Source organism: Streptopelia decaocto (genome assembly GCF_964273445.1).
Source record: "Streptopelia decaocto genome assembly, contig: HAP1_SCAFFOLD_89, whole genome shotgun sequence".
Classification (NCBI taxonomy): Eukaryota; Metazoa; Chordata; class Aves; order Columbiformes; family Columbidae; genus Streptopelia; species Streptopelia decaocto.
Genome location: NW_028117096.1, coordinates 213,443 through 234,767, shown reverse-complemented (window position 1 = coordinate 234,767; position 21,325 = coordinate 213,443). Strand labels below are relative to the sequence as shown.

Here is a 21,325-nt window from a genome sequence, read left to right as displayed (position 1 = left end):
TCACTATGATGGCACAGAGGCACAGCGTCTCCAGGCAGGGTCACTATGATGGCACAGAGGCACAGCGTCTCAGGCAGGGTCACTATGGTGGCACAGAGGCACAGCGTCTCAGGCAGGGTCACTATGATGGCACAGAGGCACAGCGTCTCAGGCAGGGTCACTATGGTGGCACAGAGGCACAGCGTCTCCGGCAGGGTCACTATGGTGGCACAGAGGCACAGCGTCTCAGGCAGGGTCACTATGGTGGCACAGAGGCACAGCGTCTCAGGAAGGGTCACTATCATGGCACAGAGGCACAGCGTCTCCAGGCAGGGTCACTATGACGGCACAGAGGCACAGCGTCTCAGGCAGGGTCACTATGGTGGCACAGGGGCACAGCGTCTCAGGCAGGGTCACTATGATGGCACAGAGGCACAGCGTCTCCAGGCAGGGTCACTATGATGGCACAGAGGTACAGGGTCTCCAGGCAGGGTCACTATCATGGCACAGAGGCACAGCGTCTCCAGGCAGGGTCAGTACGAAGGCACAGAGGCGCAGCGTCTCCAGGCAGGGTCATTATGATGGCACAGAGGCACAGCGTCTCAGGCAGGGTCACTATGATGGCACAGAGGCGCAGCGTCTCCAGGCAGGGTCATTATGATGGCACAGAGGCACAGCGTCTCAGGCAGGGTCACTATGGTGGCACAGAGGCACAGCGTCTCCGGCACGGTCACTATGATGGCACAGAGGCACAGCGTCTCCAGGCAGGGTCACTATCATTGCACAGAGGCACAGCGTCTCAGGCAGGGTCACTATGACGGCACAGAGTCACAGCGTCTCCAGGCAGGGTCACTATGATGGCACAGAGGCACAGCGTCTCACGCAGGGTCACTATGACGGCACAGAGGCACAGCATCTCAGGCAGGGTCACTATGATGGCACAGAGGCACAGCGTCGCTATGCAGGGTCACTATGATCGCACAGAGGCACAGCGTCTCAAGGCAGGGTCACTGTCATGGCACAGAGGCACAGCGTCTCAGGCAGGGTCACTATGATGGCACAGAGGCACAGTGTCTCCAGGCAGGGTCACTATCATGGCACAGAGGCAGAGGGTCTCAGGCAGGGTCACTATGATGGCACAGAGGCACAGCGTCTCAGGCAGGGTCACTATGATGGCACAGAGGCACAGCGTCTCCAGGCAGGGTCACTATGATGGCACAGAGGCACAGCGTCTCCAGGCAGGGTCACTATGATGGCACAGAAGCACAGCGTCTCTGGCAGGGTCACTATGATGGCACAGAGGCACAGCGTCTCAGGCAGGGTCACTATGATGGCACAGAGGCACAGCGTCGCTATGCAGGGTCACTATGATGGCACAGAGGCACAGCGTCTCAGGCAGGGTCACTATGATGGCACAGAGGCACAGCGTCGCTATGCAGGGTCACTATGATGGCACAGAGGCACAGCGTCTCAGGCAGGGTCACTATGATGGCACAGAGGCACAGCGTCTCAGGCAGGGTCACTATTGTGGCACAGAGGCACAGCGTCTCAGGCAGGGTCACTATGATGGCACAGAGGCACAGCGTTTCAGGCAGGGTCACTATCATGGCACAGAGGCACAGCGTCTCAGGAAGGGTCACTATCATGGCACAGAGGCACAGCGTCTCAGGAAGGGTCACTATCATGGCACAGAGGCACAGCGTCTCAGGCAGGGTCACTATGACGGCACAGAGGCACAGCGTCTCAGGAAGGGTCACTATGATGGCACAGAGGCACAGCGTCTCTATGCAGGGTCACTATGATAGCACATAGGCACAGGGTCTCAGGCAGGGTCACTATGATGGCACAGAGGCACAGCTTCTCCAGGCAGGGTCACTATCATGGCACAGAGGCACAGCGTTTCAGGCAGGGTCACTATGATGGCACAGAGGCACAGCGTCTCAGGCAGGGTCACTATGATGGCACAGAGGCACAGCTTCTCAGGCAGGGTCACTATGATGGCACAGAGGCACAGCGTCTCAGGCAGGGTCACTATGATGGCACAGAGGCACAGCGTCTCCAGGCAGGGTCACTATGGTGGCACAGAGGCACACCATCTCTAGGCAGGGTCACTATGATGGCACAGAGGAACAGCGACTCAAGGCAGGGTCACTATGATTGCACAGAGGCACAGCGTCTCAGGAGGGGTCACTATGATGGCACAGAGGCACAGCGTCTCCAGGCAGGGTCACTATGATGGCACAGAGGCACAGAGTATCCGGCAGGGTCACTATGATGGCACAGAGGCACAGCGTCTCAGGGAGGGTGACTATGATGGCACAGAGGCACAGCGTCTCAGGCAGGGTCACTATGGTGGCACAGAGGCACAGCGTCTCAGGCAGGGTCACTATGGTGGCACAGAGGCACAGCGTCTCAGGCAGGGTCACTATGGTGGCACAGAGGCACAGCGTCTCCAGGCAGGGTCACTATGATGGCACAGAGGCACAGCGTCTCCAGGCCGGGTCACTATGATGGCACAGAGGCACAGCGTCTCAGGCAGGGTCACTATGATGGCACAGAGGCACAGCGTCTCCATGCAGGGTCACTATGGTGGCACAGAGGCACAGCGTCTCCAGGCAGGGTCACTATGAAGGCACAGAGGCACAGCGTTTCAGGCAGGGTCACTATGATGGCACAGAGGCACAGCGTCTCAGGCAGGGTCACTATGATGGCACAGAGGCACAGCGTCTCCAGGCAAGGTCACTATGATGGCACAGAGGCACAGCGTCTCCAGGCAGGGTCACTATGATGGCACAGAGGCACAGCGTCTCAGGCAGAGTCACTATGGTGGCAGAGAGGCACAGCGTCTCAGGCAGGGTCACTATGGTGGCACAGATTCACATCGTCTCAGGCAGGGTCACTATGATGGCACCGAGGCACAGCGTCTCCAGGCAGGGTCACTATGATGGCACAGAGGCACAGCGTCTCCAGGTAGGGTCACTATCATGGCACAGAGGCACAGGGTCTCAGGAAGGGTCACTATGATGGCAGAGATGCACAACGTCTCCAGGCAGGGTCACTATGTTGGCACAGAGGCACAGCGTCTCAGGCAGGGTTACTATGATGGCACAGAGGCACAGCGTCTCAGGCAGGGTCACTATGATGGCACAGAGGCACAGCGTCTCTAAGCAGGGTCACTATGATGGCACAGAGGCACAGCGTCTCTAAGCAGGGTCACTATGATGGCACAGAGGCACAGCGTCTCTATGTAGGGTCACTATGATGGCACAGAGGCACAGCGTCTCCAGGCAGGGTCACTATCATGGCACAGAGGCACAGCGTCTCAAGCAGGGTCACTATGACGACACAGAGGCAGAGCGTCTCAGGCAGGGTCACTATGACGGCACAGAGGCACAGCGTCTCAGGCAGGGTCACTATCATGGCACAGAGGCACAGCATCTCTAGGCAGGGTCACTATGATGGCACGGAGGCACAGCGTCTCTAAGCAGGGTCACTATGATGGCACAGAGGAACAGCGTCTCAGACAGGGTCACTATGATGGCACAGAGGCACAGCGTCTCAGGCAGGGTCACTATGATGGCACAGAGGCACAGCGTCTCCAGGCAGGGTCACTATGATGGCACAGAGGCACAGCGTCTCAGTCAGTGTCACTATGACGGCACAGAGGCACAGCGTCTCAGGCAGGGTCACTATGGTGGCACAGAGGCACAGTGTCTCAGGCAGGGTCACTATGATGGCACAGAGGCACAGCGTCTCAGGCAGGGTCACTATGATGGCACAGAGGCACAGCGTCTCAGGCAGGGTCACTATGACGGCACAGAGGCACAGCGTCTCAGGCAGGGTCACTATGATGGCACAGAGGCACAGCGTCTCCAGGCAGGGTCACTATCATGTCACAGAGGCACAGCGTCTCAGGCAGGGTCACTATGATGGCTCAGAGGCACAGCGTCTCCAGGCAGGGTCACTATGACGGCACAGAGGCACAGCGTCTCAGGCAGGGTCACTATGATGGCACAGAGGCACAGCGTCTCAGGCAGGGTCACTATGATGGCACAGAGGCACAGCGTCTCAAGGCAGGGTCACTGTCATGGCACAGAGGCACAGCGTCTCAGGCAGGGTCACTATGATGGCAGAGAGGCACAGCGTCTCCAGGCAGGGTCAGTATGAAGGCACAGAGGCACAGCGTCTCAGGCAGGGTCACTATGATGGCACAGAGGCACAGCGTCTCAGGCAGGGTCACTATGATGGCTCAGAGGCACAGCGTCTCCAGGCAGGGTCACTATGACGGCACAGAGGCACAGCGTCTCCGGCAGGGTCACTATGGTGGCACAGAGGCACAGCGTCTCCAGGCAGGGTCACTATCATGGCACAGAGGCACAGCGTCTCTAAGCAGGGTCACTATGATGGCACAGAGGAACAGCATCTCTATGCAGGGTCACTATGATGGCACAGAGGCACAGTGTCTCAGGCAGGGTCACTATGATGGCACAGAGGCACATCGTCTCAGGCAGGGTCACTATGAAGGCACAGAGGCACAGCGTCTCAGGCAGGGTCACTATGATGGCACAGAGGCACAGCGTCTCCAGGCAGGGTCACTATGATGGCACAGAGGCACAGCGTCTCAGGCAGGGTCACTATGATGGCACAGAGGCACAGCGTCTCAGGCAGGGTCACTATGACGGCACAGAGGCACAGGGTCTCCAGGCAGGGTCACTATGATGGCACAGAGGCACAGCGTCTCAGGCAGGGTCACTATGATGACACAGAGGCACAGGGTCTCCAGGCAGGGTCACTATGATGGCACAGAGGCACAGCGTCTCAGGCAGGGTCACTATTATGGCACAGAGGCACAGCGTCTCAGGCAGGGTCACTATGGTGGCACAGAGGCACAGCGTCTCAGGCAGGGTCACTATGATGGCACAGAGGCACAGCATCTCAGGCAGGGTCACTATGACGGCACAGAGGCACAGCGTCTCAGGAAAGGTCACTATCATGGCACAGAGGCACAGCGTCTCCAGGCAGGGTCACTATGATGGCACAGAGGCACAGCGTCTCAGGCAGGGTCACTATGGTGGCACAGAGGCACAGCGTCTCAAGGCAGGGTCACTATGATGGCACAGAGGCACAGCGTCTCCAGGCAGGGTCACTATGATGGCACAGAGGCACAGCGTCTCAGGCAGGGTCACTATCATGGCACAGAGGCACAGCGTCTCAGGCAGGGTCACTATGATGGCACAGAGGCACAGCGTCTCCAGGCAGGGTCACTATGATGGCACAGAGGCACAGCGTCTCAGGCAGGGTCACTATGGTGGCACAGAGGCACAGCGTCTCCGGCAGGGTCACTATGGTATCACAGAGGCACAGCGTCTCAGGCATGGTTACTATGGTGGCACAGAGGCACAGCGTCTCAGGCAGGGTCACTATCATGGCACAGAGGCGCAGCGTCTCTAGGCAGGGTCCCTATGATGGCACAGAGGCACAGCGTCTCAGGCAGGGTCACTATGGTGGCACAGAGGCACAGCGTCTCAGGCAGGGTCACTATGATGGCACAGAGGCACAGCGTCTCAGTCAGTGTCACTATGACGGCACAGAGGCACAGCGTCTCCGTCAGGGTCACTATGATGGCACAGAGGCACAGCGTCTCCAGGCAGGGTCACTATGATGGCACAGAGGCACAGCGTCTCCAGGCAGGGTCACTGTGATGGCACAGAGGCACAGCGTCTCCGGCAGGGTCACTGTGATGGCACAGAGGCACAGCGTCTCCAGACAGGGTCACTATGATGGCACAGAGGCACAGCGTCTCAGGCAGGGTCACTATGGTGGCACAGAGGCACAGCGTCTCAGGCAGGGTCACTATGGTGGCACAGAGGCACAGCGTCTCAGGCAGGGTTACTATGGTGGCACAGAGGCACAGCGTCTCAGGCAGGGTCACTATGGAGGCACAGAGTCACAGCATCTCAGGCAGGGTCACTATGATGGCACAGAGGCACAGCGTCTCCGGCAGGGTCACTATGACGGCACATAGGCACAGCGTCTCAGGAAAGGTCACTATCATGGAACAGAGGCACAGCGTCTCAGGCAGGGTCACTATGGAGGAACAGAGTCACAGCATCTCAGGCAGGGTCACTATCATGGCACAGAGGCGCAGCGTCTCTAGGCAGGGTCACTATCACGGCACAGATGCACAGCGTCTCCAGGCAGGGTCACTATGGTGGCACAGAGGCACAGCGTCTCTAGGCAGGGTCACTATGATGGCACAGAGGCACAGCGTCTCAGGCAGGTTCACTATGATGGCACAGAGGCACAGCGTCTCAGGTAGGGTCACTATGGTGGCACAGAGGCACAGTCTCTCAGGCAGGGTCACTATGACGGCACAGAGCCACAGCGTCTCAGGCAGGGTCACTATGACGGCACAGAGGCACAGCGTCTCCGGCAGGGTCACTATGATGGCACAGAGGCACAGCGTCTCTAGGCAGGGTCACTATGATGGCACAGAGGCACAGCGTCTCCAGGCAGGGTCACTATGACGGCACAGAGGCACAGCGTCTCAGGCAGGGTCACTATGATGGCACAGAGGCACAGCGTCTCAGGCAGGGTCACTATGGTGGCACAGAGGCACAGCGTCTCAGGCAGGGTCACTTTGATGGCACAGAGGCACAGCGTCTCCAGGCAGGGTCACTATGACGGCACAGAGGCACAGCGTCTCAGGCAGGGTCACTATCATGGCTCAGAGACACAGCGTCTCAGGCAGGGTCACTATGATGGCACAGAGGCACAGAGTCTCTAAGCAGGGTCACTATGGTGGCACAGAGGCACAGCGTCTCTAAGCAGGGTCACTATCATGGCACAGAGGCACAGCGTCTCCGGCAGGGTCACTATGGTGGCACAGAGGCACAGCGTCTCAGGCAGGGTCACTATGGTGGCACAGAGGCACAGCGTCTCAGGCAGGGTCACTATGGTGGCACAGAGGCACAGCGTCTCAGGCAGGGATACTATGGTGGCACAGAGGCACAGCGTCTCAGGCAGGGTCACTATGGTGGCACAGAGGCACAGCGTCTCAGGCAGGGTCACTATGGTGGCACAGAGGCACAGCGTCTCAGGCAGGGTCACTATGGTGGCACAGAGGCACAGCGTCTCCAGGCAGGGTCACTATCATGGCACAGAGACACAGCGTCTCAGGAAGGGTCACTATGATGGCACAGAGGCACAGCGTCTCTAAGCAGGGTCACTATGATGGCACAGAGGCACAGCGTCTCTAAGCAGGGTCACCATGATGATACAGAGGCACAGCGTCTCTGGCAGGGTCACTATGATGGCACAGAGGCACAGCGTCTCCAGGCAGGGTCACTATGATGGCACAGAGGCACAGCGTCTCAGGCAGGGTCACTATGGAGGAACAGAGTCACAGCATCTCAGGCAGGGTCACTATCATGGCACAGAGGCGCAGCGTCTCTAGGCAGGGTCACTATCACGGCACAGATGCACAGCGTCTCCAGGCAGGGTCACTATGTTGGCACAGAGGCACAGCGTCTCTAGGCAGGGTCGCTATGATGGCACAGAGGCACAGCGTCTCAGGCAGGGATACTATAGTGGCACAGAGGCACAGCGTCTCAGGCAGGGTCACTATGGTGGCACAGAGGCACAGCGTCTCTATGCAGGGACACTATGATGGCACAGAGGCACAGCGTCTCAGGCAGGGTCACTATGGTGGCACAGAGGCACAGCGTCTCCGGCAGGGTCACTATGATGGCACAGAGGCACAGCGTCTCTATGCAGGGTCACTATGATGGCAGAGAGGCACAGCGTCTCTATGCAGGGTCACTATGATGGCACAGAGGCACAGCGTCTCTATGCAGGGTCACTATGACGGCACAGAGGCACAGCGTCTCAAGCAGGGTCACTATGACGGCACAGAGGCACAGCGTCTCAGGAAGGGTCACTATCATGGCACAGAGGCACAGCGTCTCAGGCAGGGTCACTATGATGGCACAGAGGCACAGCGTCTCCCGGCAGGGTCACTATGATGGCACAGAGGCACAGCGTCTCCAGGCAGGGTCACTATGATGGCACAGATGCACAGCGTCTCCAGGCAGGGTCACTATGATGGCACAGAGGCACAGCGTCTCAGGCAGGGTCACTATGATGGCACAGAGCCACAGCGCCACAGCGCCACAGCGCCACAGTCAAAGGGTCTCAGTCATACTCACAGCATCACAAAGTCACAGACTCACATAGTCAGAGTCACATATACAGTTAGACACAGAGTCACAGTCACAAAGTCGCAGTAACAGTCACAGAGTCACAGTCACCGTGTCACAGTGTCATAGACAGACAGTGTCACAGTGACAGTCTCGTTCAGAGTCACAGCGTCACAGCGTCACAGCGTCACTATGTCACAGAGTCTCAGCGTGACAGTCAAAACGTCAGAGTCACAGGGTCACTATGTCACAGAGTCTCAGTGTGACAGTCAAAAAGTCAGAGTCACAGGGTCGTCACAGGGTCTGATTTATAGTTACAGAGCCACAGAATCACAGTGACAGTCACATATTCACAGACTCACAGTCACAGTGTCACAGAGTCACAGAATTACAGTGACAGTCACAGAGTCACAGTCAAAGTGTCACAGTGTCACAGAGTCATAGAGACACAGTGTCACAGTCAAAGTGTCTCAGTCACAATCACAGTGTCACAAAGACACAGTCACAGTCACAGAATCACAAAGACACAGAGTCACAGTCACTGTGTCACAGTGTCACAGAGAGACAGTGTCACAGTGTCGAGGGTTAAGATTGCAGGGTGACAATAAAACCCTGGCAGATGTATTGTTAACCTCCTCTCCCCACTTCCCACTAAGGACAGGCGATCGGGAGGGAAAGAAGAACAGAGAGAAGAGAGTTGGAAAAGTTAAAGATGTTTTACTAATGCTACTAATAAGAATAGAGAAAATAATACAAAATATACAAAACCAATCTTGAAAGTCTCAGCAACTGCAGAGCCGGCCACCAAAGTCCTGGATTAGACTCTGCAACCAGGCGGAGCTGGATTCAGTCTCTCACTAGGCCTCAGTTTGCAGGGACGACCAGCCAGATCCTCTCCTCATGTCAGCCATAAGGAAAAAGGGACGAGATCCTCGTGATCTCCCACTTTTATATGAAGTATTCACGTGAATGGAATGTTATACACAGTTGGTCAGTTTCTTAGTCACTTGTTTCTCGTCGCCCCTCTCGCGAGATGTCCATCCATGCTTATCAATAAGTTTGCATTCCATTGCTAGGTTTACCAAAACATGTGTCTGGTTCTCCAGGAAAATGCAGTTAATCTGAAGGCTTTAGCTGACAGGCAAAATTCACTGAAAGAGAAACTTGTTTTTAACAAAACCAGGACATTCCACCCCTTATAATATGCCATTCACTGAATACTTAAACCTTATCAATACAATCTATCAACACAATCTAATCAATCACTACTACTATATATATATATATATACATATATACACAGGAGTAATTAATCAGTGGACCATCCTTTAAAAAGTTCATTAAGTTCATTTTGTCACGACAGTCTCCCAGGGCAGGAAAAATGGTACAAGTGCATCTCATGACCACTGTTTGTGGGTTAAAGACATCAACTTCGAAGAAGTTGTCAGGCGCCACTCGAAGAAGCCAGCTCTGGTTTCATCATCACTGTTTTGATCTGAAAGACACTTATTTAATACTGTTAGTATGGCAATTCACATCCTGCAGTTCAGTATTGAATATTTTCACCTAAACTCAAATCCCCTTGAGGTCCACACCGAACTTCTCCATCCTTAAGCATCACCCACCAGGTGCTGCCAGGTCCCTGGGCAAAAACAATCCCGTGAATGGGTTTGCCTTTGCCTGAGGCAGGAGGAACCCAGACTGCCTTTCCTAGCATGTTTTTCATGTGTACTACAGGGACTTTATCTCCTTCTACAGTCCGTAGAATTTCTGATTGGGCAGGCCCGGCTCAATTGGTTGATCCCCTGGTGTCGACCAACCAAGTGGCTTTTGCTAAATGTGAATCCCAGTTTTTAAAGGTTCCCCCACCAAGTGCCTTTAGTGTAGTTTTTAGCAAACCATTGTACCTTTCAATTTTCCCAGAGGCTGGTGCATGATATGGAATATGATATACCCACTCAATACCATGTTCTTTGGCCCAATTGTCTATAATACTGTTTTTGAAATGAGTACCATTGTCTGATTCAATTCTTTCTGGCGTACCGTGTCGCCAAAGGACTTGCTTTTCAAGGCCCAAGATAGTGTTTTGGGCTGTAGCATGAGGCACAGCATATGTTTCCAACCATCCAGTGGTTGCTTCCACCATTGTAAGTACATAACGCTTACCTTGACGTGTTTGTGGAAGTGTAATATAATCAATCTGCCAAGCTTCTCCATACTTATACTTTAACCATCGCCCCCATACCATACAGGCTTGAACCATTTCGCTTGTTTGATTTCGGCACAAGTTTCACATTCATGAATAACCTGTGAAATAGTGTCCATAGTTAAATCCACCCCTTGATCGCGAGCCCATTTATATGTTCCATCTCTACCTTGATGCCCTGAAGCATCATGGGCCCACCGAGCTAGGAAAAGTTCACCTTTATGTTGCCAGTCCAAGTCCACCTCAGCTACTTTAATCTTAGCAGCTTGATCCGCTTGTTGGTTGTTCAGATGTTCCTCGGTGGCTCGACTTTTAGGCACATGAGCATCTACATGACGAACTCTCACAGGCAGGCTCTCTAGCCGAGCAGCAATATCTTGCCACAGTGTGGAGCCCAAATGGGTTTACCTCTGCGCTGCCAGTTGCTTTTCTTCCATTGCTGTAGCCACCCCCACAAGGCATTTGCTACCATCCATGAGTCAGTATAGAGATAAAGTATTGGCCACTTCTCTCGTTCAGCAATGTCCAAAGCCAGCTGGATGGCTTTCACTTCTGCAAATGGACTCGATTCACCTTGTCCTTCAGTGGCTTCTGTAACTTGTCGTGTGGGACTCCACACAGCAGCTTTCCACCTTCGATGTTTTCCTACAAGACGACAGGATCCATCTGTGAACAGTGCATACTGCTTATCAGTCTCTGAAAGAGTATTATACGGTGGTGCTTCTTCAGCACGTTTTACTTCCTCATCTGGAGACATCCCAAAGTCTTTGCTTTCTGGCCAGTCTGTAATCACTTCTAAGATCCCTGGGCGATTGGGATTTCCAATTCGAGCTCGTTGCGTGATCAATGCAATCCATTTACTCCACGTAACTTCGGTTGCATGATGTGGAGAGGGAACTGTCCCTTTGAACATCCAGCTCAGCACCGGCAGTCGAGGTGCCAGGAGGAGCTGTGCTTCAGTACCGATCACTTCTGAAGCAGCTCGAACTCCTTCGTATGCTGCTAGTATCTCTTTTTCAGTTGGAGTATAGTTGGCCTCAGATCCTTTGTATCCTCGACTCCAAAAACCTAAGGGTCGACCTCGAGTTTCTCCTGGTGCTTTCTGCCAGAGGCTCCAGGTAAGTCCATTATCTCCAGCCGCGGTGTGGAGCACATTTTTAACATCTAGTCCAGTCCGAACTGGTCCAAGGGCCACCGCATGAGTTATCTCACGCTTCATTTGTTCAAAGGCTTGTCGCTGTTCAGGGCCCCACTCAAACTGGTTCTTTTTTCGAGTCACTCGATAGAGAGGGCTCACAATCTGGCTGTAGTCAGGAATATGCATCCTCCAAAAACCTACAACGCCCAAGAAAGTCTGTGTCTCCTTTTTATTAGTAGGTGGAGACATTGCAGCAATTTTATTGATTACATCCATTGGGATCTGACGACGGCCATCTTGCCATTTTATTCCTAAAAACTCTGGATCTCTCGTGCAGGTCCCTTGACCTTGCTTCGTTTTATGGCAAAACCAGCATCCAAAAGAATCTGAATTATTCTCTCACTTTTCTCGAAGACTTCTTTTGCTGTGTCACCCCATACAATGATGTCATCAATATATTGCAAGTGTTCTGGAGCTTTACCTTGCTCCAGCGTGGTCTGGATCAGTCCATGGCAGATGGTGGGACTGTGTTTCCACCCCTGGGGCAAGCGATTCCACGTGTACTGGATGCCTCTCCAGGTGAAAGCAAACTGCGGCCTGCACTCTGCTGCTACAGGAATAGAGAAAAATGCATTAGCAATGTCAATTGTAGCATACCACTTAGCTGCCTTTGACTCCAGTTCAAATTGCAGTTCTAGCACGTCAGGCACAGCAGCACTCAGTGGTGGCATAACTTCATTCAGGCCATGATAGTCCACAGTTAGTCTCCACTCGTCACTAGACTTACGCACTGGCCAGATTGGGCTGTTAAAAGGTGAGCGAGTCTTACTGATCACACCCTGGCTTTCCAATTGATGGATCAACTTCTGGATAGGAATCAAAGAGTCTCGGTTGGTGCGATATTGCCGGCGATGCACTGTTGTGTTAGCAATTGGCACCTGCTGATCGTCAACCATCAGCAGTCCTACAACAGAAGGATCATCTGAAAGACCAGGCAAATCAGACAGCTGTTCAATTTTCTCAGTGTCCACAGCTGCTATACCAAATGCCCACCTATACCCTTTTGGGTCCTTAAAATGCCCTCTCCTGAGGTAGTCTATGCCAAGGATGCACGGAGCATCTGGACCAGTCACAATGGGATGCTTTTGCCAGTTTTTTCCAGTTAGGCTCATTTCAGCCTCTACAACAGTCAGTTCCTGGGATCCCCCACTCACTCCAACTATATTGATGGATTGCGTTCCTTTATAATTAGAAGGAATTATCGTGCACTGAGCACCAGTGTCCACTAAAGCTTTGTACTCCTGGGGGTGTGTTGTACCAGGCCATCGTATTTGTACAGTCCAATAAACTCTGTTATCCCTTTCCTCCACCTGGTTGGAGGCAGGGCACCTCTAATTTCTGTTTTGCACAGTCTCTGGGTGTGAATTAGAGGTTCCTTCGAGAGCATCAGAATCTCTTCTGTTCCTTTTGTAAACTGGAGCAGCCACCTTCCTAGGAGTTTTTCCTTTGATCTCACGTACTCGTTCCTGAAGTTCTGAGGTAGGTCTTCCATGACACTTATTCATGTTTTCTCCTTGCTCATGTAGGAAGAACCACAGTGAACCTCTTTTTGTGGGCTGCCTCTGTCCTCTCTCTCGAGATTGGAAACACCTTTTCCTAATACCTGAAACATAGGTTTGTGCAGGTCGTGAATGGTGTGTGTCTTCTCTGAGTTCTTTGATTTCTTGCAACAGCTTTTCAAACCGGTCATCAGATTTTTCACAGTTTCTCCACAGCAGAGACACAAGCCCGTAGAGAACCAGCAAGGCTGTCCTCAAAGTTCCGGAGCTGCTCAATCACTTCAGTAATATCTTGTGCACCTCCAGCTGACCAGACCATTCCTGCCAATGACTTAGCATATGCAGGTGGTGCACTTTGTACAAATCTGTGCCACAGAGGTCGTGTACAATTGATTCTATCTGGGTCTGTCCCCTCTTGGCTGTTTGGTCCAAAATAAATGATCTCTCACACAGCTAATTCTCTCAGGAACTGAATACCTCTCTCCATAGTATTCCATTTCCCTAACTTGGATATACAATCTTCCTTGTAGGGAAATCTTACTTTCATAGCTGCCAGGAGTCGGGTCCAGAGACTAGTGGCGTTAGACTCTCTTGAAATTGCCCTATCAATGGTGGAATCTCTTGACAGAGATCCCAGCTGCCTGGCTTCACCACCTTCTAATTCAATTGTTTCTGCCCCATTGTCCCAGCATCGGAGCAGCCAGGTTAAAATATTCTCGCCTTCACGACGACTAAAGTCTTTTCGCAGATCTCTCAGCTCACCTGGAGAAAAGGACCGAGTGGTGGTCACTTCATCTCCTCCCTGTCCTGATGGTGCCCCTTGGGTTGATGTTGGCCCTGTGCCAACATCTGCTGCACGGGTAGTCTTTCTAGTGACTTTCTTACAACCGGCAACTGATGCTGGTATGGGTTCACCATCATTTGATTCATTTCCAGAGTCTGAATGACTGTCACAGTGATTGCTGTGGTTACAGCAGCAACAGTGACCAGTGTGTGAAGAAGGGGGGGCTGCCTTGTTGGCCTTTGAGGCTGGAGAAGTAATGTTATCTGCAGCGGCCTTGGCAGAGGAACTCTGCGGAGGAGCTGTAGCTTCAGCCTGAGAAGCCGCCGTTGGGGGGCAGTGGCTGCAGCGGCAGCTTTCGCTGTTTTGCTCTTTCTCGAGAGGCCAGGAGTGCTTTTTGTTAAAGCTCCCAAAGACGCACCGCAAATCTTAGGACTAAAAAGAGACGCAAACCTCCTGTTGAACCCCATTTCTCTTAACATTAACAGAAACTGACACACATTCATCAAACCTGATAACACCATCACAGTTCTATCAAAACTCCAAGGATATTCAAAGCTCTCTAAAACATTTGCGAACTGTCCTAGTGAAAAAACGAAAGTATTGTTAGTCAGCCTTTCTAAAGATTCGCTTGACCAATTAGCAAACACAGAGCCGTTCTGCTCTTTAATCTCTCCTGGAGGCTTTTCAAGGTAAAGCAGAAGCGAGTAGAAATTCATTAGCGGTTGCAGTATAATGAAATAAACCAGTGACAAACCACACAGTATCATCATGACCATTGTCCAGTTCCTTGTTGTTATATAATGAACACTTCGATTTAAAAAGAAGGCCCAACACAGATATGGAATCAGTGAGCACAATGTAGAAAATAACTGATACAACTTATGCCATAACATCTTTAAATCAGTGTAATTCACTTTGCCTTAATACCACTAAATAATATCCAAAGCAAACAGACGCACGAGTATCACAACTCTATGAGTTGGCACCGTGCCAAGAAAATTGAAAGGTATGTCAGAGCAGTAGAAGAGCCAAAAATCTTCAAATTCTTGCCCAAGGCCCACACACACCAGCCAGAGCAAGAGCATCGCAGACGAGGCTGTTTCTGGATGGGGACCAGGAAAGGTTGTAACGAGAGTCCTAAACACACGGGGAAAACGTGGTGGGTATAGAGGAGGGAGCAGAGCTCAGCAGGTGCCATCTCGCATCCAACATCTGACACATCAAGGTTGGTTTTCAGCCTGAGCTTCCACCCACGGTCCAAAGGCAAGAACCAGCTTTGCGCTCCAGCCTCACAAGCTCCAGCCCTTGCTTGCTGCTCATCAACCTCATTAACACAACCAACAGGCATGTGCGGCAGCCCCTCAGATCTGGAGTTTTGTGCTGCCCACAGCCCATGTCCAAGGACAACCCCAAACCCCGGGGACACGATGGCCCCATCTCACAGCTCCTCCGGCCCTCCTGCAGCCCGGCCCTGGCGGGAGGAAAGCCGGGCCCGGGCCCAGAGCACAAACCAGCTCTTCCTATGGCCCAGCAAACAGACAAAGCCCTCCTACACCTCAGCTGGGTTAGGCTTGCAAATGTTTCCAAAGGGCAACATGGAAAGTCCTGTTGCTGGAGCAGCCACAACAGAATTCTGCCCATGGGATGGCTCCAAGGCAGATTTATGGCTCTGTGAAATGGGAGCTGGCACACACCAGCTGAACACCTAGAAACTAGGCGCTGTATTTACTGCTTAAAAATCAAAACAACCTCAAGCATCCAAAAAACCTAGAGCAAGAGCCTTGTATCTCTGCAGAGAGCTCCATCTTCCCCAGCCGGGAGCTCTGGAGATGCAGAGCAGCCAGACCCCCTCGCCAGAATCAGGGAACCCCTCAGAAGTCATGAAACAAAAGGCCACAGGCGTATTTTCCTGTCCCTCACGCCATGACCAGCCCTGTGTCCGCTCCGGAGCGAGGCCGAGGGCTCAAGGCTCCGCACGGAGCCCGGCCACGTGCTGGGGGCAGCCCGAGCGGCACCACCAGGGCCCCGCTGCCGGCCCGCCCCGCCCGCCGCTGTGAGGCTGCTGGGCCTCGGCCGGGCCTTTTATACACTCCCCGTCACGTGGCCCCGCCCCGCCCCTTTCGTCATCACCGCGAGCGGCAGCATGGCGGCAGCGGTGAGTGCCCGGCGAGTGCGGAGCGGGGCTGCCCAGCCCTGCCCGGTCCATCCATAACCCCGGGACGTGCCCAGCCCCGCGATCCCCCATGGTACGTGCCAGTCCCTGCCACAACCCCAACCCGGGACGTGCCCGCCCCCTCCATAGCCCCCCCACTCCGTGCCCGGTCCCTCCGTATACCTCCTGGCTGGTGCCCGGTCCCTCCATAACCCCCCGGCCGGTGCCCTCCCCGCCACCCCCAGCAGCCCCGTGTCCCGGTCACCCCGCTCAGCCGGTGCCGTGTCCCCGCAGGTTCCTCACCTCCAAGGAGCAGTTCCACGCGTTCCTGCGGGCCCGGGGCGAGCCCAGCGGCCGGGGGGGTGGGGAGGATGGGGAGGAGGTCGAGGAGAAGAAGGAGGGTGAGGATGGCGGCAGCCCCCAGAGCGAGGCCCCGCCAAACGGGTGAGGCCGGAGGAGCCGGGGCAGGACGGGAGAGCTGAGAGGAGGATGGAGCAGCGGAGAAGGAGCCGGCGGAGCGGAAGCGGGCGCGGGGGCAGAACAAGAGCCGGCCGTGCACGAAACCCACCCACTACGAGCAGAACAGGCTGTGCCCGTCGGTCACGCAGGCGGGACACGGGGCTCTGGGGCGCGGTGGGTGCTCAGAGCAGTTCTGGGCCAGGGCAGACCCAGGCTTACCTCACCTGTGCTGGAGGATAGTGGTGTTGTCCCAAAACTGGGTTCTTCACCCAGTTCATTAATGTCCTTTGTCTCTATGGCTCCTGTATCTCCAACCCTGGCATGCCTGGGTGGGGAAGCAGAGGGCAGAGGTCTCACCCTGGTCTTTATCATTTTAAGGGCTGTGCAGAGAAGTGCTACTTCAGCGCGCGGTGCCGCTTCCTCCACGATGTCGGCGAGTACGTGGCCGTGAAGCCGGGCGGCCTGGGCCGCAGCTGCATGCTCTTCCAAACCTTCGGCAAGTGCGTTTACGGTGTCACCTGCCACTTTGCCCAGTCCCACCTCGGCGCCGGCTACCAGAACATCGTCAAGGCGGACCTGGGCAAGCAGTGGGAAGGGAAGACGCTGGTGAGGAACAACCTCTCCAAGGACCTCCAGCACCAGCTGCACAAGAAGAAGTTTAACTGCAAGAAGGCCCATGAGTATCTCCGCGGTCTGGCCAAGCCTCACGGCGACAGTGGGAAGGGCGACAAAGCCACCAGGTGCTCTGCAGAGGAGCAAGAGGTGCCCAACTGCACAACAGCCCAGGAGGGCCTGGGAGACAGCCCCGAATGTCCTGTGCGACCAGAGCAGGGAGAAGATCCCTGTCCTTGCACCCATTAGCCAGTCTCGCATCCCTCGGTCTGTAACTGCTTTGAGTTTTCTCCAAGCCGAGCAGTGAAAACAACTGGAGCGGTTCAGTTTCTGGTTCTTTCATCCAAACAATACGTTCTCAGGGAATATCTGAGGTTCCTGAACAAAACCGGTGATCTTCTGGTTTTCCCACTGAGTTATACTCACGGCAAGTGATAAAATTGCTGACTGGAATATCTTCCTCCATCCCTCTTGTTTCCCAGCTGGAAATCCAAGGCAAGCTCTACTTGGCTCCACTCACCACGGTGAGTAGATCATTCTCTCCTTTTGTCAAATGTTGCTGTTCCACATGTGGAGCAGGGCAGATCTGAAGAACCACGTCTCTGCTGTCTCTCCCAGTGTGGTAACCTCCCTTTCTGAAGGATCTGCAAGCGCTTCGGGGTGGACGTCACCTGCGGAGAGATGGCTGTGTGCACCAACCTGCTCCAGGGCCAGTCCTCCGAGTGGGCTCTCCTCAAACGCCATCACACCGAAGATATTTTTGGGGTGCAGGTGAGTGCTGTCACCTTGATAACCTAAAAAAATGGTAACTCGCTTCTGAAGAGAAAAGCTGCTTCTTGAACTCAGGCAACCTGTCCCCTCTTTGGTAGCTGGAAGGGGCGTTTCCAGACACAATGACCAAATGTGCAGAGCTCCTGAATCAGACAATTGAAGTAGACTTTGTAGACATCAACGTGGGGTGTCCCATTGACCTACAAGAAGGTAAGATGTTCTCTAGCACGCTTTGTGAGTCCTGTTGCTCCAAGTCTTGAGATGCTCCAAAAGTCTTGAGATGCTCCAAGTCTCAGCTGCATCCCCTGAGCAGAAAGCTGCTGTGGAGCAGCTCCAAGCAGCATCTTCACTATGCGAGGAGGCAGAAAATCTTGACTCTCCCGCTTTTTGTCCCCCAGGGAGGAGGCTGCACCCTGATGACTCGGACCAACAGGTTTGAACAGATCGTCCGAGGGATGAACTCGGTGAGTCGGCGCATCTGCCGGCAGCGGGGGATGAGCTGATGGAGCCGACTCCTGCCTCACCCTCCATTTCTGCAGGTGCTGGACGTCCCGCTGACTGTGGAGATACGGACGGGGGTGCAAGAGAAGATGAACATTGCTCACAAAATAACTCCCAAGATCCGCGAGTGGGGAGCCTCCATGGTCACGGTACAGGGATCATTGGCCGGTGTCTGGGGAACTCTGCGCAACACGGGGGTGACTTTACCACTCCCCGCAGCCCAGCGGCTCTTTTAAACACCTTTGCCAAGCTGCATACGAGCTTTTAGTGTTTTCTGCTCATGACAGTGAAAAATTCAGGTGCGGGGAGCGTCTTCGTGGGTGTTTCTGAGCTTTGCGTGCATGACAAAGGGAGATGGTCCCTGCGGTGCTCTGGGAGGGAGCTTTCAGCCCAATAAACCTCATTTCAGAGGGATCCTTGACCCCTGCCCGTGTCATTTCCTTTGCTGAAGCCCGTTATTCCCAGTCTGCTCTGCCTCCTCTGGGCGTTTTTTGGGTCTCACTGCAGGTTTCTTCGCCAGCTCCACGGCCGGAGTAGAAGTGCTGCGTGTTGAATTCAAGAGGATTAGCCTGAGGGAGGTGGAGTGTCAGCAACATCCCTGGGGGGCTCAGAACATGAGCTGCGGGGCCTCTTTGGCCAGTCTGGCTCTTGGACCCCGTGTCATTTGTGAATTTTCTCCCATGCCTGGATTCGCTCAGCTTGACTTGCCCTCTGTATCGCTCTGACCTCTGGCTTCTCTCTTCTGGACAGGAAACGGTGATATTTTGTCTTATGAAGATGCTAATCGAGCCCTGCAGATGGGCGTTTTGGGAATCATGATCGCAAGGCAAGTGCTTGTGTTCCCCCCTCGCTTCTGAGCTCCATCGGTGCAAGAGTAAAAAAGGAATTAAATACCTGAACAGACCCGAAACACCAGAAGTTTCTTCTTGGCGAAACTACTCTTTGAAAGTTGGTAAAATCACTTTGCATCTGTGGGAACGTCCAGCAGGTTCCTGTTGAAATTGAGATAAAAATTCAAGCGGCACTGGCGGGCAGATGAGTGCTGGAAAGCCTCTTAGATTAGTTGGCATGTTCAGAAGCATCAGTGAGGGGAATAACAATGCACTTCTTTGCTGCAGAGGGGTGCTCATCAAACCGTGGCTTTTCACTGAAATTAAGGAGCAGCGCCACTGGGATATCTCTTCCAGTGAGAGATTTGGGTTCCTCAAGGACTTCACCAGCTACGGCCTCGAGCATTGGGGCTCGGACACGCAGGGGGTGGAGAAGACGAGGAAGTTCCTGCTGGAATGGCTCTCGTTCCTCTGCAGGTAACTCTGCCGGCCGGGGTCGCTCAGCACAGCGAACCCGCGTTGTCCACCCACCGCACCCACCGCTGCTGCGTTTCACTGCAGGTACATCCCAGTGGGCTTATTAGAACACCTACCTCAGGAAATTAACGAGCGACCGCCTTACTACATGGGGAGAGACTATCTGGAGACACTGATGGCAAGCCAGAACGTGGATGATTGGATTAAAATAAGGTAAGAAAGCGTTGAATTTCAGTAAAATGGGTGGGAAGGGACAAGGCAGAGCACAAAGTCACCTTATGGAAAGTTTTAGTTGAACCAGCATCCAGGAAATATGTTAAACCACCTCAACTCTAAAGAAAATTACTGTGCACTGAAAATACAGCGTGTTCCAAAGTGTGAAATAGTTCAAGTCTTAAGTGAGGCCAAATGTGATCGTGCTAGCGCTGACTTACATCATTTTGGGACCTGACCTTAATGCAGTTTGGCACGAGCAGGGTTCCGGCTCCGCACACGCACAGCGAGAGGTTGGGAGCAGCTTTTCGGAGGCTCGTGTTGGGTTTTGGCACGTCCCGGCCAGCGGTGACGCCGCATTCAGGTCACCAAACCCGGCACCGACCCTGGGGACTCCCCGGTGAGAAGGACGTTGCCCTTACCTGGTGGGCTCGTCCCTCCGGGGCTGTGGTTTGGAGCTGGAGCTCAGCACTGTGGGTGCTTTTGTGCAGCAGCCTTCATTTCTAGGGAGATTAAAGTCTTGATTTGAGACACCTGAGTGTAGTCACCATCGCTATAGAGCCACGGGGCCATAAAACAACTGTGTATGGTGCACTGAACACAAACCTCTCCTTATTTTTTTGTTTTATTCTTCTCTTTCTTCCAGCGAGATGCTTCTGGGCCCTGTACATACCAGTTTCACCTTCCTGCCCAAACACAAGGCCAATTCCTACAGACAGGGCTGAGGAGCCCTTTCCCGCGGCTGTGAGTCGAGCGGAGGCGTCGAGGGGCGGGTTGGCTCCAAAATGAAATAAAGGTTGATGTCTTTAGAAGCCCAGTTGTCTTCACGCCCCCAACGAGAGTCCTCGCCACGAGTCCCACAGCAGATGGGCTCAGCCAGCCTTGCAGCCAGCGGTGCCTCGCTAATAGAGAACAGTGCGATTAATTAACAGCATATGGGCCACCGCAGAGCTCTGGCCTCCTGCTCGCTTGTCCTGGCTCACATAGTGGGAGCAAAAGCCCTCTTGTTCCTCCCAGGATGTCCTTGGTGGTGCCAAATGGTCCATGTACGATGTACTGACCCGATCCCCGGGGTCCTGCAGAGCACAAATAGTCCCAGCACCTGGGCAGATGTGCAGCATCCAGCCCTTTTTTTGGGGAGCACACAGTGGTGGGTTCCGTCTCCTCCCAAGTGTCACGAAAGCTCAGCCCCTCCGAGGGGGATCCAGGGCTGCTCGGGTTTCCTGGTCAGGGGACTGCTGGAGTGAGGTCTGGGCAACACGTGCTGTGTGACACCCCCTCGCGTCCCTTTTTCCTGTCTCTGCATCACTCCAGCGCACAGAAACACAGGCAATGGTCACAAACGTGTTCACTATCACTGCAGCGCACAGAAACGCAGGCAATGGTCACAAACGTGTTCACTATCACTGCAGTGCACAGAAACACAGGCAATGGTCACAAACGTGT

The 21,325-nt window shown here is 53.9% G+C and overlaps 1 protein-coding gene and 1 pseudogene across 2 annotated transcripts in view; one reads left to right on the top strand and one right to left on the bottom strand.

Moving 5' to 3' along the window:
• Window positions 1-21,325, bottom strand: part of LOC309451913 (uncharacterized protein) — a gene marked incomplete at its 3' end in the record, with an annotated part of 263,365 nt that overhangs the window by 171,542 nt on the left and 70,498 nt on the right. The window lies entirely within an intron of this gene.
• LOC309451906 (tRNA-dihydrouridine(47) synthase [NAD(P)(+)]-like) lies at window positions 16,008-20,604 on the top strand (annotated as a pseudogene). The gene is made up of 13 exons: window positions 16,008-16,030; window positions 16,311-16,624; window positions 16,854-17,358; window positions 17,570-17,611; window positions 17,706-17,858; window positions 17,957-18,073; window positions 18,257-18,322; window positions 18,398-18,527; window positions 18,867-18,998; window positions 19,110-19,185; window positions 19,478-19,666; window positions 19,751-19,879; window positions 20,526-20,604. The product of its transcript is annotated as a tRNA-dihydrouridine(47) synthase [NAD(P)(+)]-like (transcript).